Source organism: Magallana gigas, chromosome 1, assembly GCF_963853765.1.
Source record: "Magallana gigas chromosome 1, xbMagGiga1.1, whole genome shotgun sequence".
Taxonomy (NCBI): Eukaryota; Metazoa; Mollusca; class Bivalvia; order Ostreida; family Ostreidae; genus Magallana; species Magallana gigas.
This window is the reverse complement of record NC_088853.1, coordinates 32,738,856-32,744,855: the sequence shown is the minus strand read 5'-3', so window position 1 is coordinate 32,744,855 and position 6,000 is coordinate 32,738,856.

The window sequence follows — 6,000 nt, the reverse complement described above, 5'->3', positions numbered from 1 at the left end:
AGTATAAAAAACAGCAGTTTTAAAACTTTATAGAAGGTGAGTTTTTTTTTTAAACGATGGTTTGGAAACTTTACTTGCTACGAGTAAACAAAAAACATGGGGATATTCATATGAATGTGAAAACAGCTTGGTATCATAGCATATTTTACGTGCAATTGAGACAGTATGTACCAGTTTTAATAAGATTTGGAAAAACCTACCTACCAATTGACCATATTCTGTGTAAATCAAACTTAAAATGTAAAATTGCGCAAAATTTCGATAACGGTGCGAAATGTTGTGAAAATATTTCAGCTTGAAGGGTCTGCGAGCTCCTACAAGGTGGCCATTTTTCTCCGAGTAACTGTATGCGTGGTAGAACACTTGTCCGTAAACTGAACACTATTCCGGTTCGTATCATGACTATTTTATATGATAGCAAGACAATCTACCCTGGCACTGTTTTTAGGAAATTACATGCTGTTGATGAGGCTCTTAATTAGGTGTCAGAGGGAAATAAACACTTGGATGTTGACAGACAATTACCAGCTCATTTGCAAGATGCAAATGCATAAGCAACACTAGCAATGAAGATAACCATGATATCGTGAAAGCAAAAGCTTTTTTTAAGTATACAGCTGTATCTTTAGGGACAAATGAAGATGCAGGCCGATCAGCCAAGGTCAGACGCACGATAAAAACTCGTGGCAATGATCTATTAAACATACACTTGGTTGACTGTAGTAGAGGCGGATCTACTACAGTCGACTTTGGCGTAAGTAAAGTCCTTAGTAAGTCAGAAAAGAAATATCTCGTCACCAGAAAGGAGCTTTTGGCTCTTTTCACTTTCATAAAGCATTTCAGACTTTCTTTTATGGTCACAAGTTCTCAGTTATAACAGATCACAGCTCGGCAAAATCACTACTTCAATTCAAAGACCCGAGGAGAAGTTAGCTCGTTGGATCAAGGTTAAATAGACATACTAGTGGAAATAAAGCATCGAGCTTGTTAACTTCACGGGAATGCATACGGACTCGGCCGATTATTACGTGGCAAATGCGTGTATTTAGATTACCTAAATAAGATGTGTCCGAAGGACATGACAGAATTATCGAGGACAAAATAAGAGAAATAATTTAAAAGATAAATCCAATGTAGGGACATAAAACTTGTTGAGTCTTTGTTGCAAAATAAGACGCGTCCAGAATATAGTTTTATATTCTCTGGGAGCTATGAAGTTGAGTCAATTATGGAGTGGAGTAGGCTTACACTTAAGGATAGTTTTCCATGCAGTATGTGGGGATTTGAAGACAGTAATATGACAGTAATATGACACCATATCAGAAAGTTGTCCTGTTATCCCAACGAAGACGTATCTTAGTGCAAATGCATGATGCAAAAATTTGTGCTCACTTCTGTGTCACAAAGACCCTAAATAAAATTAGGCAAAACTATTACTGGCCAGAGCTACATAGTGATGTAAGGACCTATATCTCTGTCATGATCAGGAAGACAAGGTAGCTCGGCAAGTTTCGGACTGAACCCGCAGAAAAAGAGATGTAAACATTACCATCTACCTCCGAAGAAGACTTAATTTGAGGAAAAGTGATTAGAAATAGATCAGGGCCAATTCAAGTGTTTACATTTAAAAAAGGAACCAACTCGACGAATAGCGCGGAGTTAGGGAATCTAACTGTCAACCTTTATCTTGTCCTATCCACGAACATGGTAGATTAAGCTAGATTAAGCTAGATTAAGCTGTCAACGTTTTTTCTTTATGCGTTTGAGGAATAATATAACTTTTACTGAACAGCTTTAAAATGTCAAAATACAGATCAAGTTAATACTTTTGAAGCGTCTGGTCGACATATTTTCGAGAAAAATAACTTTCTGTATTCCAATTTTTTAATGTTCAGTTTAGTTATCGGGTTCCGTGTGTATTGAATAAAGAAGGAACGTATGTAGTCAGTAATAATGTCATTCATTAGTTGTACCATTCCTTTCATTGTTTCTAACAAACAAATTATTTCTGTAAAACAGTGTCATCCATTGTGTTATAAAAATCGACATGTTTTTGTTGTTGTATTTTTACAATCGGATTCGTTATCGGGTTTGTCTGTTGATTCGGGGTACAGAAGACGGTAAGAAATGAAATTATGCATAATAGTGCATTGTTTAAATAAATTCCTACTAGCAAATACCTAATGGACTTGGCGAAATTATAGGAGATAAAATAAAGAGTATTATATTTTACCTATATTTTATTTAATTTCTTTATCAAGTATGTAGTTTAAATTCCCTCTGTTCTTTCATCTCTGATTAAAGCATAACATCTCGTTTATAATAGTCTTGAAATAGATGTATACTTCGAAGCTTTCAAAGGACGATACAAACCGGTAGGTGACGTGTATTGCTTATGCAATACTCTCAGACTGCTTGTTTAATATAATTTTTCTTTTTGTTCACATTTTTGGTCCGTATGAATCATAAGAAAACCCGCCATTGTATGTGCCGAACTGATCGTATGTAAAGTGTCATCTATTGATCCCGTAGTGTTATATGCGCAGTCTTATTTATTACTAGATTTAGCTTTCAGGCCTAGTCCCGAAGGTGTCTGCATAAGCGGCTGTAAGAAATTTGGATTTCCATTTTCCGTCATTAAAAAGATCTGAAAATGAAACCTGAATAAAATTGTGTTGTTAATGTTTAGATGGAGATTTGCACAAATCGCTGACATTCTACTTCGATTATTTCATTACGCTGGAGCGTTTTTAATAAGAGAATTTTGTTCGGACATTTATAGTTCCAAGATATTGGACATGGAATTAGATTGTGTGCGCACATTAATAGCTGCATCGTATTGCACATGTATTTGGTAAAATGTGTGTGATTTTTCAGAATGATCATTCCTTAAATAAATTTACACTGACTAATAAATCAAACCGGAGGAGTTTCTCTCATTTATTGGTCACTTTACCTGATACATTTTTCTCCTGTGCTTTAACGACTATAAGAAAAAAAAATCAATTCAATTTTAATTCCATGTGGCTCCGGTGTCATTTTATTTATCATTTTCGTTTTATTTTTTGCCTTTAATTTTTTAGTTTTGTGTTATTCTGAATCATTGCTGCCATTTTAATTAAGAAAATGGTCCAAGTTTCTCAAAAGTTGTAGAAAAAAAATGATTCTAATCAGCATTATTTATTCAATGATGGAAGATAATAAAACTTGTGTTCCAAAACGATTATTTGACACTACATAGACCTTGGAATGGAAACAAAAAAATGAAAGTGAAATTAAGCCTTGTTGAAATAACTCTGTAAATTATTTCCGAAAAATTATTTTGAGGAACAAAATAAATGTTGAATAGCTAACAAACTGTACTTTCAATATGTTTATTGTATAAGATATATATTTAACACATTTTGCAAACTATCAACAAAGAGTCTGACCTGACCCAGAATTGGTGACTTCACTGCATGACGTCTTTAACTTATTGAATAGCGTAAAAATATCTTAATGAACATATATATGTACATTTATTTAAAGAAGATAGTTATCTTCTAAAATTATTTCAGATTTTGTAATTTTAGGACAATGATATGTCTGTTTACAAAACTTCAGAGTATAAATAATTGCTTAATGATCATCAAAACTTAACATCAAAACGAACGTTTTTATTCGGAGTAGTGTTTTGATTCTTTTAACATCGGTTTGATACAGATGAAACTGATGCCGCCATGGTAGCTTATCTAGTTTAGCCTTGTTTTTGCATACGCCTTAGAAATTTATTAGATGAATTTTCAACACTCGTTTTTATGCCAAGCAAATATAACCTGGGGTCCCAGACCAGGCCCAGCAAGTCTATGCATGGAAAAAATTCCTTTGTTATATGAGCAAACTTACTTATATTTAAGGTTTTCCGCTCTCGGCGGAAAACCTTACTATTATTCTGAAAAATTTTCAAATTTCTTATTATTTTTTTTTCTTCTAGACGCCAACTTTGATTCTTAATATCTCGCTCGTTTGTTCACCGATTGTTTTGAAATTTTCAGGACTGATAACATGCCGCGTGATGTTGTCGGTGCATATTTTAGTTGAGGAAAATCCCTATCCGGTTTTGAGAAATTCCCCTTTTAGTAAAATTAAACGGCTTCTTTTGTCCAGGGGGTTTAGCTTTAACGATGACTGGCAGAGTCTCAAAGATGGCCTGGTTTTGAAGCTTATACATTGAATTTGTGCGAGATATATTTTATTTATTATTTAAATGCAAATAAAATGGGTGGTATAGATGTTGAAACAAAGGTAAGAAAAAAAATCAAAAAAATTCGCATATTTTCCGTGTTAGTTTTCTACCTGATAAAAATTTGTTATAACATGTATTTTAAAAGTTCTTGGTCTTAGCCAGACCTTTCATTCGGTATACCGAAAAAGGGGCTGGCCCTTATAATTAGGGAGTTAGAGGCGTCCAAAGTTTCTTGTCAATAACTTAAAAAAAAAGAATAGATATTTCTGATGCATTATTGAAGCAAAGTTGTAAAGAAATTAATTTTGAATCCTTCTATAGTATTCAATTTAATGTTTTCGTAATTTATAGTCAGTATTTGCAGAAACAATTGTTGTCAGTTCGGTTCATTTTTGTGGGGGTGCGCACGTTTATGAGGTTATGAAAGGGCTTCTTGTAATGTACTAACTGATACATGTAGCGGGCAAAAATAATTCCACATAAAATTCCCAAATGTTTTTATACATATGTACATTTTCATTTCATATAGATAAACCTCTTTGACCTTATTTTTGTTGTTTGTTTCATAACTGTGCCCCTGTCTTTATTTAGATGCATTACGAGACTCAGGTAACCGATCGTTAGGAGAGTCGCTAGCTGTATTCAGGCCGTCGCCTAGACGACAGTGCATGTGCTTGTTGAGCTGGACGTACACGATTAACGCCCCACTGTGTTACTGTAACAGAGACATTTTGAATTGTTTCAGTACTGGGAGATGTGTTAATAAAATGGTTCCAATGCATGGTAATTAAACTCAACTTTTCTACAATACGTATACACGGCCGTCATATAAAGCACAATGTGTATTACTGACATGACAATTTAAACGAACGCGGGATTGCTCCCGATAGAACAATTCTTTTAAAGCAAAAAAAAAAAAACTGATTTGCGATGGATATAATATAATTATCATCGTGGAGATGATTTTAAAAAGTGAACTTAATATTCGTATACGATAATATTTGAATCCAAAGCCGCTAGTTTTAAGTTACGGTTATTAGGGATATTAATTATGACTTGCCCCGCGTTTCAGGTTTTTTTACTTCGAAGCATCTACAAACGAAAATACCAAACAACCTTCAGCAGCAACTTATAAATTGTTTATTCCATACACAATTCTAAAGAGGTAATTAAATAAATTTTATAAATGCATTATGCTTGTATTCGCTATCTTCCATGGAAAAAAGTCGCATGGAAAAAATGTTGTTCAATGTTCATCAAATACGCTGTAGCCTTATCAATCGAAAATAATTAACAAACTGTATATTGATAGATTGACATATCAACAAACATTCAGACCCGCATTATGTTTTCTTACAAGTTCTATAAAACGTAGACTCAATGACTGAATTCTTTACCGTTTTCCGTCTGGGTTATTTTGAATCACGTGTGTACGTTATGTGTAGCCATATAGATGAACACTTTAAGTGTTTAAATTTTAAAAGAAATTGTGTACATGCAGAGCATTGCAATGCTAGGACAATAAAATTCCAACAATGTACATGTATATGGTGAGGCCGGTCAGACTGATACCGGTTCTGTTTGTTCTATAAATAGCGAATGTAAGACGAAGTATTTGGGTGTTATATTTTAAACAAATATAAGTATTGCTTTCTTAAAAGCTTGCATTACTCAACAAAGTATTTTATTGTGATCATTCTTAGTTACCTTAGCTGCATATATGTACCGCTCTGTTTCTATCCCGGAAAAATTGACTACCATCCGAAATTTTTCAT